The sequence below is a fragment of the Rhipicephalus microplus genome, chromosome X (assembly GCF_043290135.1).
Source record: "Rhipicephalus microplus isolate Deutch F79 chromosome X, USDA_Rmic, whole genome shotgun sequence".
Lineage (NCBI taxonomy): Eukaryota > Metazoa > Arthropoda > Arachnida > Ixodida > Ixodidae > Rhipicephalus > Rhipicephalus microplus.
This window is the reverse complement of record NC_134710.1, coordinates 381,297,740-381,309,634: the sequence shown is the minus strand read 5'-3', so window position 1 is coordinate 381,309,634 and position 11,895 is coordinate 381,297,740. Positions and strand designations below refer to the sequence as shown.

Genomic DNA, 11,895 nt, shown 5'->3' with positions numbered 1-11,895 from the left:
TAGCAATTGTGGCCTTTCTTCTAGGACCACGTTGACACTCTTGTCCACGAAAAGCTCTAAATTTCCACCGCGCATTCCGTCGCGAGGACTTGCGCCATGGTCTATCCTTTCGCCGTTGGAACCTTACTTTACGCCACAAAGAACCTTTCCTTGAACTGGCTGGTAACCTACTCTTCGGTCGCTCACTCGGCTGATTGCCACCTCTTTCACCCCTTCGCTTTGTCGCTCGCGTACGCTTCCCTCTTTTACGGGGACGTCTGCGACCGACCTGTACCGCACCGCTTTGAAATTTGTCGCAGGTTGAGTCATCAATGGTTTTACAGCTCAAGGGCGCACCATGAAACTTGCTGGGGACGGAATCGCAAGACTGTCGCTCTACACGAGATACGATTTGCGAATCCGCTTTCTTTTTATTTTTCGTCCGGCGGTACGGACGCGTGCAACGCAGTTTTGACGCTGCTCCAAAGCTCCTGGTCCTACCTGCTACGGTAAAAGATTTTGTGTCTTTTTCCCGCGTAGCACTTTTTCTCTCTCTCGCGCCTTTCCGACGTCTCTTGCGTCTGCGCCGCTTCTTGCGACTCGTTTCCGAGCTTCCCAATCGCACCTCCAGCTCGTTAACACACTCACTGCTCCTGTCTGCTGTCTCATCCACGCAGTTTAAATGATTTTAGACCGAATCATATTTCTGTTCACACACTGCACTGGCGGACAGGTTAACACGAAAAGGAACAATGCAGCTCTTTGAACAATCTCGCTGGCATTCTTGGGAGCTATCTGCAACCGCGTTGTTGCCCTCACTATCTACTTTGGCTGCTTCTCCTGAGCTTTCTCTGGTGTTCTTGATTACTTCCTCATTGTTCGCAAATCTACCGTCGCGATAAACACAGTTGAGGTCTGTACCAGCTTTTCTACAGCGACCCTAGCTGTTTCGCTAACAGCTAACTGGCACAGCACCTCGTCGCACTCGCTCTGGCCTTAGTCGGCCTCTCTACTCAGTGCAGCATCTTTCGCAGCACTCGATTTTGTTTCTTCATCGAACCTGCTGCTGTCTTTAAACGTGCTAGCCTTCTCTAAAGCTCTCGGCTGCACATCGCACTTCTCGTGCGCTACACTTGCGGATGACTGAATCTTCCACCGCGTTGCCTCGACTTTTTGTTCCGACAGTTCAATCTCTAGGCTGAGTGCTCGCTCAAGCTCTTCACCTCGCTCCCGCTTTTCTATCTCCCATTTGCGCTCACTATTCACCTTGGTGCTATGAGAGACACGCGGAGCTCTCTCAGGCTTGCTTTTAATACCAGCACACCGTCGCGCGTTCTTCAACGGAGCGTTCGTGAGCTTGTACTCAATTTGCTTTCTGTCCACTCTGATGCCGAAGCACCGCAGTAAGGCTGCCTTAGCTACATTGTAATTATTGAACTCCTCCTCGGAAAGGTACCCTATTCTACCCATTAAGTCGCACGGAAGGACACTCAATAAGGCGATAGACCAATAGTCTTCGTCGAGCCCAAGGTCGGTGCAAACATTCTCGTAAGATGTTCGGTTACTCTCTATATCCTCGCCCTCTTCGAATGCATGGATCTTCGAATTTACTTGAGACCATCTAAGGCACTGTATTGATCTTCTTGTCTCTTCCTGTTTTACTTTTAGGCTTTCCTTCCACTGCTCTCTTTCTTGCTCTCGCCTTTCCTGACGCTCCTGTTCTTTTTGAATCTCGTTGCACGTTTCTTTAATATCTTCAGTGCTCAGATTCAAGCCATCAATAGCGCTAACAATTGCGTGTTTCTTCATCCCCGCATCTACTTCTGCTCCCAGCTCCTCCCCCAGAATCAGGAGCTGATTCTTCAACAAACGCTTCCAATCCATGACAGAAAACTAGTGTGGTGCAGCTCACTCTCTACCCAGAAGTTCCGTAAATAACTGCTTCTGTGGTAGCCTCTACCAGCGAAAAGATTGCACTTCTATCTTATCCGCCCGGCAACCAAAAAACCAAAGCCAGCACTCACCAGTCTCTTCGGGGGCGTGGGTTCGGATCCCACCACTGCCACCAGTTGTAGCGCGTTGTCGCTGATGGCATCCCACCGCTGCCACCAGTTGTTGGGCGTCGTGGCGACCACTGTCTGCAGGTAGCGGGGCCGGTCGCCGTTGCTCCGTCGAGCCAAGGACTAGGGGAGAGCTTTGAGCAAACTTAACGGATTTATTTACATCTTTACAGTGAGTTGTCGAGATGAAGACAGAAGAGAAGAGAGGAGAAGAGAGTTGGGCGAGGCGCTGCACGCCCTTTTTGTTGACCCCCGTTCCCTAGGTCCCTAGGTTGGGGATCACTACACAAAACAATGCGGACCAATGGTGATGTGGAAGTTCCTCTCAATGAAGTACCGCCCATCATGTATGTTCATAAAGGCACAACACTGGCTTGCACATACACACACACACCCTTGCCACTAGTCGCAGCGCTGCCGTAGAACAGGGAGGGGGAGAGCGGAAGACGCACGGGCGCCTCGACCCCTTTGGTGCTGGCCTCGCTCTGCGTTCCCACGGGAAGATCTTAGCGCGCCTTTTCGAGAGGTGCCAGGTTCGTGGAATCCTCTGGGGAGAGCCCTTTGACCAGCGCCGTCGTCGTCTGCTGGTTAACGCGCTAGCGATGCGTGGCCCAGGTGGGAGTGTTGCAGCTTGGGCTTGTTGGTATGGCATGACGAAAGTTATAGCACGAAAACAAAACGACGACACAGAGACAAGAAGTACGTGTCTTTCGTGTCCTTCTTGTCTCTGTGTCGTCGTTTTATTTTCGCGCTATAACTTTCGCCAGGCGGGAGATAGAGCGGCGGCTCCATAACCCTCTTTGGCAACAATCCACACAGTTGGCGCCGCTGTCAATCAGTGGGCGCCGTCTCGTGTAGTCGGCCCCAGTTGCTTCCTCCGTCCAGCCGTGGCGAGACTATCCTTTTGGCACTAATCCGACGTGGAGAATCACCCGCTGGGTCAAGGCATAGCTTGATCGCTACAGTATGTGTCCTCCGACCACCATGACTAGGACCTGGCGCTACCTCATGTGACCTTCGCGTACCATTCTTCGCGCCACGACACCACTGGTTATTTACCATTTTATTTGCTCTGTGGCCGAGATCCGACGTTACCACTCCACACCTTACTTCAAACCACTACAAAGCCGTCAACCGAATACGCACGCGACGCTATTGCTCGTGCCGACCACGCACGCAGATCGCCCGCTGTAGAAAATTGGCTTCTCAAGCCACCCAGAAAGCCGTCTACGACAGCCGGGATGTTGACATTAGCTTCTCACCCGGTTCGCTCGTTCTCCTTTGGTGCCCAGTTCGTCAAGTTGGCTTATCAGAGTGAGGCCACGGAGGGGGGGGGGGGGGGTGAGTGAGTCTACGTAGATGACATATCAGCGGTCACAATACGACAACGAGAAAGTGGTCGGTCGGTTGTGCGGGCTGTCCTCCATCTAAGTCGATGCTATACGCATCAGTGTCAATGTATATTCTAAATAGACACGCCTCGTGTCATTTTACGCAATTATACCTATACCTCAGTTGACGTGCGTGAAAGAGGGTTGTTTCACACAAAATGTTCAATCCAATCTATGGATCCCTGATCTGCGATGAGTTTTAATAACGGCAAAGATTCGCAATGGTGCAGTTCGGCTCTAAAATGACTGCTGTTCTGCAGAGCTACACGTAAAACCTTTGCTTTATTGGGAGCAGTGTCATGCGAAAACTCACAATTCCTTTGAAAGTAACCCTTTCGTGCACATGTAAACACGCTTCTGAAATAGCGTTGAAGCTCGCAACAGCCAAGCGCTTGGCTTGTGCCCTATGTTTTGAATTTATTGCTGCAGTACCGTGGTACCTGCCCTGCCGGCTGCTGTTGAAGTTTTCTTCAAAACTAGCGGCTAACTCTGCTGTAATCTTGGGCTTGAACCAGCCCTTTACTTAGTGCTGAGTGACCAGTTAGCGGAGATCACTTGCCATTAACTGCTTTAACCTGTCAGATATAAGCAATTCCTGAAGACTTTGAAATGACTCCACCTCTCAGCTTCTAAAGTAGTAGGTGAATATCGTCTTCAGGCGCGCCATGACCTGTCTCCAAGACTGGTCAGCCTTTCATTTTATTTACTAAAACCTTTCGCGGTACTGGCTTGTAATGATGCGCAGCTCCTTTATTGCTATATATATAAGATCTAAATACGGCCGTACTCGAGCTCCTGATTGATTGGATATGAATGTACGCATCCTCTCACTTAAAAATAGTAGTATATTCGTGCTCTGAATTCCCTCGAGTTATATGCTCAATGATGCAAAAAGAGCGTTCACATTAATAATTCAGGTGGACCTCATAGGCTCATTAGTGGGCGTGGGTGAAATAACTGCTTTTAACTTTTTCTCGTACCGTCCAATACTGGTAAGCTGGTTCTGGTAGTCCGGCTCCTCAGATGAGGCACGCTACGACCTCATTTTTTCTAGCTGAAGCTTGAGCTTTAACACTTAAATCTCAAGCATCAACTCTTGCTTCCAATACGACTCATTAACATATTCACTTTTCGTCACATCTCTCTCTGAATTCACTACCTCCCAGAGTGTGCCTGAAAGAAATGGCGTTCAGGATAAAAAAAGGAAGGGGGACGAGAGGGAACAAAGGAGGCCTCACCTTGTATTGATGTGTCGCCCGATGACCTTGTCAGTTGTAACTGCGTCTGTCTCGTGGCCTACGCTAGCTCCGGCAAACTCTTTCAATGCTCCAGGTGCTCCGCCAAACTATCCCAGCCGTTGCCTCAGTCAGTGATCACATGATGGCTTCTGCTGCTCTGCTCCTGAAGCAGCACCCTGAAGCGACTCTTTGGTGAGTCAGTCGCTTAATGAAGGCCTTCGGCTCTTCTCTCATTCACTGACGCACAGTGCACTACCGCCGTTCAACTCCTGGCTCCTAAGTTTATCAGGAAGCTCGTACAGAATGCCTCTGCTGCTTATCGCAAGGCACCAGCAGGTTCCAAAAACAGCGAGCGTCTTGTCAGCTTCCGTTGACTCAAGCGTCTTTCTCGCTGCGGGCTCTCCAATCTCCGTTGACTGCATCAGTTAAATCACAAACCCTCGACTAGCTTCAACATTAGCTAAAGAAAGAAGGCGTTTCAGGCTCGGAAAGGATGCCCCTTGATGACTTGAGTGCTCAGTGGCAGAGCGAAGGAAAAGCCGTTGTCCGCTGAAGAAACTAATACAGCACTCCGGTGTCAGTTCTGGTTGGAGGCCGAGCCTGCTCTCTGCATACGTCATACTAATTAGCTGTTTCGAAGTTTTATCATAAAAACACTAGGAGTTTCACTCAGTACTCTGAATATTCTGCCATTTGGTGCTGCTTCATTGGAATTTAGTTGCAGAAACGTCTGCGGGGCCCTCTGTTAATTCATCTGTGACACAGGAAAGTTACGATGCTGCATCATTGATGAGCTTTCTTTCCTAATTAAGCTTATAGTTTGCATTTCGTTATTACACTGCATTGATTTGCCCCAAACGACTCGTGTATTTGAATATTTTAAAGTTATTTTACAAATGCTAATATTTCTAATGTTAGCATTTGTAAAAATGCTATTAAAATGCTACTATCTTTCTTTTTGTGTTAAAACGACGCTGTCCTGTTAAAAAAATATTTTCTTTAGCATGCATACCACAGAACACCTACCAGTTTAGAAAACGGAAACTGTACCTTTGGCGCCGCCGTGGTGGTCAAGTGGTTAAGGTACACGGTTGCTAACCCACAGGTCGCGGGTTCGAATCCCCGGTGCGGGGGCTGCATTTCCAATGGAAGCAGAAATGTTGTAGGCTCATGTGCTCTGATTTTGGTGAACGTTAAAGAACCCCTGTTGGTCGAAATTTCCGGAGCCCTCCACTACAGCGTCTCTCATATACGTATGGTGGTTTTGGGACGTTAAACCCTACATACCAATCCAAATGTACCTTTAGGCTGTTGTATCAAAATAACATGCCAATACGTAGTGGTGGCGTACTGAACGGCAATACTAGGAGGCCAGATGGCATTGGTAGTACTATCATCATCAATAAACAGACGCAATTTTTTTGCTGCAGGTTGGGGTGCTCGCGGCTGGTTCGTGCTACTCGCTTCCTCTGGTATTTTCTTAAATGCTAAATCGCGCTTTGCGTCTTTAATTATCGCCAGGTGACCTAACTGGCCTCGACTGGCAAAACAACGTCAATCAAGTAAGTTTTGCATTTTTTATTGCGATTGTCCAACACAGTACAACCAATGTATACGGTCGGGCTCGAAGAAAACAAGTCACTCATGCATATCGAGAGCTTTCAACCCATGTGTACATGCTCTTGAAAGCTAACAAGCATATGCATATAGCTGAACGTCGAGATTTCTGAATGAACGTCGCCCTCATTGTGTTGCGGCATTCGAATTTATTAGCGTGGCTTCAGGGCAAGGGTCCCGTTCTGCCGTCAGATGTGGCGCTTGCCCTGTAGTGTTGATTCTGAAGTGAAGCGAATGCATGATGTGAAATCAGAAAGGAAACTTGCACATTACCGATAAATAGCTTGCCCAGTGAGAGCAATTTAGGTTTGCTAAATTTGTTAAATAAGCAATTGCAGATGTCTGTAGTTCTGAACCTTTCACGCTCTGCAATGCAACATTGAGTACTTCACAATTGTGCAATGTCGGGCTGTGTCGATACGGTAGGCACTAGTTTTAATTCTCACCCGTGAGCCCATATCATAGGTAATATGTATTTAGGTGATGGGCCTAAAAGTATTTCAGACTTCCTGCGTTTATTGTTCGAGTTAAGTTACCCAGTTCCTACAACTAGAATTTCTCGTCGCAGGTAATGACCGGTCTGCTGAGTATGCAGCGAACATGTATGCCTATGGAATAGTTATGAGGTGTGTGCTTACAGATCGTAAAGGCCCATTTCTAAGAAAATAAGCTTTAGGCATGCATTATACAATTTTCTTACTTGTACATCTTTGTTGGTGCTCTCAAAGTGCACTATTTCCTCAGCTCTGAGCACAATCTTTTTTTTGCGTAGACATATCGATAGAAATTGAGCACTCTCTTGCAAGCAAGCACTCCTGAAATCAGTTGGTTGTACATGATGTGAATGTGCCCAAATACTGGATCAATAAAGACCACATTTATTACACACTCGTCGTTGTGTTTACTTTTTCAGTATACTTGTACTTCAAAGGTTAAGTTGTTTTCTACCTGCTACTTTTAGAGATTAGGACTTGAAATACGTACTATCTTGCAGTGTGGCTGCGGGTAAGTGAAAATCATGTACGTTTCAGCTACCTGTGTGATTTCCTAGATTTTTTCATGACGGTAGTGCATAGAATTCCATTTCGTAGGGGTAGACGCTATAGCTATGACAACTTAGTTTAAACAGAAGCAGATGTGCTCAAAGAAATCTGGGACGGTTCTCTGCCACATAAAAAAAAAAACAGTACCACATCCAATGAACACAATCTTGCTCTTCACGACAGCATTCACGTCTTTGAGGAAGCTGTGCTACAAGTGCTCGTCACCATTATGATTTGTCATTTTAGGAGCCCATTGAACATATGTCCAATGCTAAAGCAATTGAGTACAGCCTTTTGAGCTTTGGTACATGTTTTTGTAAGCTTGTATAAGCTAAGCACGGTTAATTAAGACAAAACAGTTCTGTGTGTAGTTCGTAAATACTCACAAGATAAAAATAAATGTTGGAAAGCCTGTTGATGCCCCTCACTGCAAAAGTATTCATTTTGTAATGCAATTATAAATTTATGACGATTCACATGCCAACTAAGAAGTGATCATGAGTCTTACAGTAGTGAGCAAATTTTGATTGATTCTCACTTCCAGTGGTTAAAACAAATGACATTATAGCCTTGCCGGAGACAAGGCTGCTTGTCGAACATTTGCTCTGACCACTTCATGTTCACAGATTTTTCGTATTCTCAAGCTTCCATCTTTTAAGAGTAAGTTTAGTTCACTTGCACCAATAGGAAATGATTCACAGCTGTGCACGAGAAGTTCAGAACTTGTGCAGCATGAGTTCAGCAATGCAGTATCACAAGTGATCGACAAGGTACCGACAAGTTGGGATCCTTATTTTTGTTCGCTTAATTTATTGAGGTGCAAACATCTTGGCAAAACATGCCGCATTTGTAGAGGTTGGTACGGCATCTACATCTAATGCTATATTGTTTGTTAAACTGTACGTGTGGCTGCACCAAACCAGCCCTGTCAGATTAGGAAGTACAGAAAAATCATGAACTAGTTTTAGCGTTGTACCTCTCCTGCGCTGTTTGAAATGAATGACACGGTTTAGAAGATGTCATTTCTGCACCACTGAAACGAATGGCTAGGTGCAGCACTTTATAAATAGATCATGTGGTGCAGGCGAATCGAACAAATCCTTAAGCCCACAAGCGTCTCAGCATTTCACCCCCATCGAATTATGGCCACTGTGGCTGGAATCCAACCTGTGTTGTTGAGCTCAGCAGTGCCACACAATCTAACTAATAGTGTTACAGTTTCAACGTTATTGAAGAGTAGATTCCGTGCTTGTGGCCATTCTAAAATACCCCTCCACAATATGCGCGGCAAAATATTCACAAATACAGCATTGCATGTGTGAGGTTCGAGATGACCTGTTGTAATGGACGTTCAGATGTTTCAGCGTGCTTGCAGAGTGGACATTCGGGGGTACTCATCCTGTCGTCGCAAGGCAGTCTGGAAAAATAATTAACATCACTAGATATAAATGCATAAAATCAATGCATACTCTATGCATAAAATTTTCTAAAGTTAACAAATAACCTCATTCAACTAGTAAACAGCAGTATTTTAGACATATATGTAATGGTACCTCATAACATATGTATCACTCAGGGCTGCTTCTTCACAAGGCATGTCATGTAGCAGGTTTCTTGCCCATTGTACACAGCTGCTTCCATGTCAGGCGGGCTAGGAGGCTGTGGCAAGAAAAAGTAATTCTGATTTATGGGACGCTTTCTTTGTTACACTATAGCAAAACCACACTCATAAATATATAATATTTCTCAAATGCGACTCCGGTGAACTACTAACTCGTAGGTTTTTTTCACTAATACATGGGCTAGCTACGAAGACACATGCGAGGCGACAGTGATGTATTTGCCTTCTTTCATCGCAACGGCCTGGTTTGTGTTACCTGGCGAAAGAATTTCAGAATTAACTTTTGATTCAATGACTCTTTTCTACGTGAAGCCACGCTGCAAGTAACGCGTTTTTTCCGGTGACAGATTAAGATGTTAAAAAATTTTCAAATTTATTATTACAATGCGCGCCCGCGACGTGACGCCTACGCAGTCATTGGCGAAAAAAACAACATATGTTGAAATAAACCAACTAGCCCAGTAAGCCACCGTCCTTGAAAAACTGAAGTAGTTTCTACTCCCCGGCCCCGGCTTGCAACGGTGTTAATCCGATGAAAGCTTCAACGGTCGCTTCGTTTCCCGTAAGTCACTTGAATTCCCTTCGCGAAAGCATTTAAACGAGTCAAAATAAACAGAACGAACAAGAGCCTGTCACTCGGCAGTGGCTCGAGATAGTTACAGCGAAACGAAACAGTGTGAGACACATCCGAACGTACCCCGAGCCGTTACCTGTGTCGCAACCGTTGGCCGCCGTATATTTTGAAATGAGGATAATGGTGTCGATAGGCTGCTGCTGAGCTCGAGTCAACAGGAGCAAAAAATATTACAAAGAATTGAAAACGCAGCAAATGTTTATGAAAAAACTACTTGCTAAACGAACAAGTTGTCTTTTATGGGTAGTGGTACGCAAAGATGTAGTATTTGATCGTTTTAGAATTGGAACTGTGCCCCGACGAGGGCGCCCTTACAAGAAAGTGCAATAGCGCAAGTGGCAGGATAGATTAGTAGATCCATTCCGGGTATTTGAAACAGAAACGTGCGGCGGTTGCTTTTTTCGCCCCCTACAGGTGATCACTTGAACTTTAGAGTTTCCGGGGCCTGTGCACACTCCTGAATATTCTACTTAGAATACTTAGAATAACCACCGGCTTTTGGGCCAACATTCCTCTGTTGTTAAAAGCCAGAAAAGAGGAACAAGCAAGCGAGCAATTAACTTGAATTGAATGTAAAGACAACTAACCGAGTGCATGTTAGAGCGCTAACATACCTGATCCGTGGCGTTTTATGAACAACATTGGAATTGTGCATAGGTGAGTGATAGCAGTGAGTAAAAGAATACTAGGGGATTCGTAGTGAAAAGTTGGGCAGCTAACAAGAAGAAAAAAAGAAAAACAGTAAATAACATTAATCTTTGCTAAAGCTCCAAAGATTTTATAGCCAGAGAGGCTTATTCATTCACAAGGAGGTTGTATTCTATGTCTTCTCGAGTGGAGGTGCGCCCCGATAAGTGACGCCGGTCGCCACCATATTGGAAAAGGAAAGACTCGGAAGCAGACGACAAAGTGCGCTTCGTAGCTCCGCCTTCACAGTGGCCTTTCAAGGCTGTAACAAGTTTTTGTAAAGCAGTTAAATATTTTACAAGGCCATTGTGACTTAGTGCGTCACTTATGGCTGCACAAATAGCCCCAAGAAGACGCCTGGGATCACTTTTCATGTGTAAATATTCTCGCTTTTTTCGCTGACGATCGCCTGTTTTTTCGCGTATGCTGTTAAATTAAAAACAATATGAAAGGAGCGCATGCGTGTAATACGTGCGTATAGCAGTATGTAAGGTCACTTGAAGGTTTAAGTGCTCGCTGACAAGACGTTGTCGATGAGTTTTAAGTGTATGGACGAAGCACTTGTAGTCTATGACTGTACGTATCAAACATATAAACGAGTAAGACGTATGAATTCCCTTTGAATTCTAAGATTTCTTGTATTGTCTTACAAGGCAAGAAAGATGGCGTGCGTGCTTATTTTTTGTGAGTGAATATTGAATTTGGTGCATGTTTATTGAGGTATTCGCAAACGTGGAGGATATTCAATGTCGTCATTATCCGTGGTACAAGTTTTCAAAAGACAGTGCGCTGCGTTCTGCCCGCGAACGTGCTGTTCGAAGAAATAGTTGAAGGGCTACGGATGGTGACCACCACCTTTTCATTCACTTCAAAGAACGCTGCTTTGACAGAACGGGGCAGGCAACCAGACTGCAGCCTGGCAGTGCATCTTCGTTTTTTCCTGCTTTCCCAGCGCACCTGCAAAAACCTGTTAGTTTCTACCTGCTTGACGTAGCTTCAAGAGAATTCGGTCAAGAAAATAAGCAATCGCGTCTGAAACAAAATGAGAGACCTTTAAAATCTGTTCTATCTTGCCGACTGAACCGAAACGAAAACTCCGATAAACGAAGTTGCCAAAATGAGTGAGTGGCGTTATATCAAACTTCGAGCTACCTCGTTTCCAGACTCTGAAAGCTGCGCTTGCCATGAAAACATGCGACGCCAACAGAAGATGATAAAAATTTTGCATGACTAGCGCCACTGCAATTGTTCTTATAAATGGTTTATTTGGAGTACGTCTTCTAGAGTACCTATCCTGGAGTTTGTCGGGTGCACGCGACATCAGTGCTTCAGTTTTGGTTCCACCTGTAAACTGATTAGAAGTTCATTACTCTAGAAAACTTACTGGTGACTCCGAGTTTACTCAATTACCACTCTTTTCTAACTTTAGCTTTAATTATCTCACCCTACTCATATATATCCGGTAATCTGCCGACACACACACAAGCACATATATGAAAGCGGCGAGCAAATGTCGCGTTTCCCTTGATCTTGAGTATCTGCTGGCACATTTTTAAAACACCCAATATATACTACAACCCTTTTGTACCGCAATAGTATCCCCGCGGCGGTGGTCTAGTGGCTAA

At 45.6% G+C, this 11,895-nt stretch overlaps 1 long non-coding RNA gene across 1 annotated transcript in view; it reads right to left on the bottom strand.

The window, feature by feature from the left end:
* Window positions 1–8,125: 8,125 nt before the first annotated feature.
* Window positions 8,126–11,895, bottom strand: part of LOC119162290 (uncharacterized) — a 40,453-nt gene continuing 36,683 nt past the window's right edge. The window contains exons 3-4 of the long non-coding RNA XR_005108533.2: window positions 8,882–8,987; window positions 8,126–8,745 (exon numbers count right to left, since the gene is read on the bottom strand). This is a non-coding gene — a long non-coding RNA (uncharacterized LOC119162290). The remainder of the gene's footprint in view (window positions 8,746–8,881; window positions 8,988–11,895) is intronic.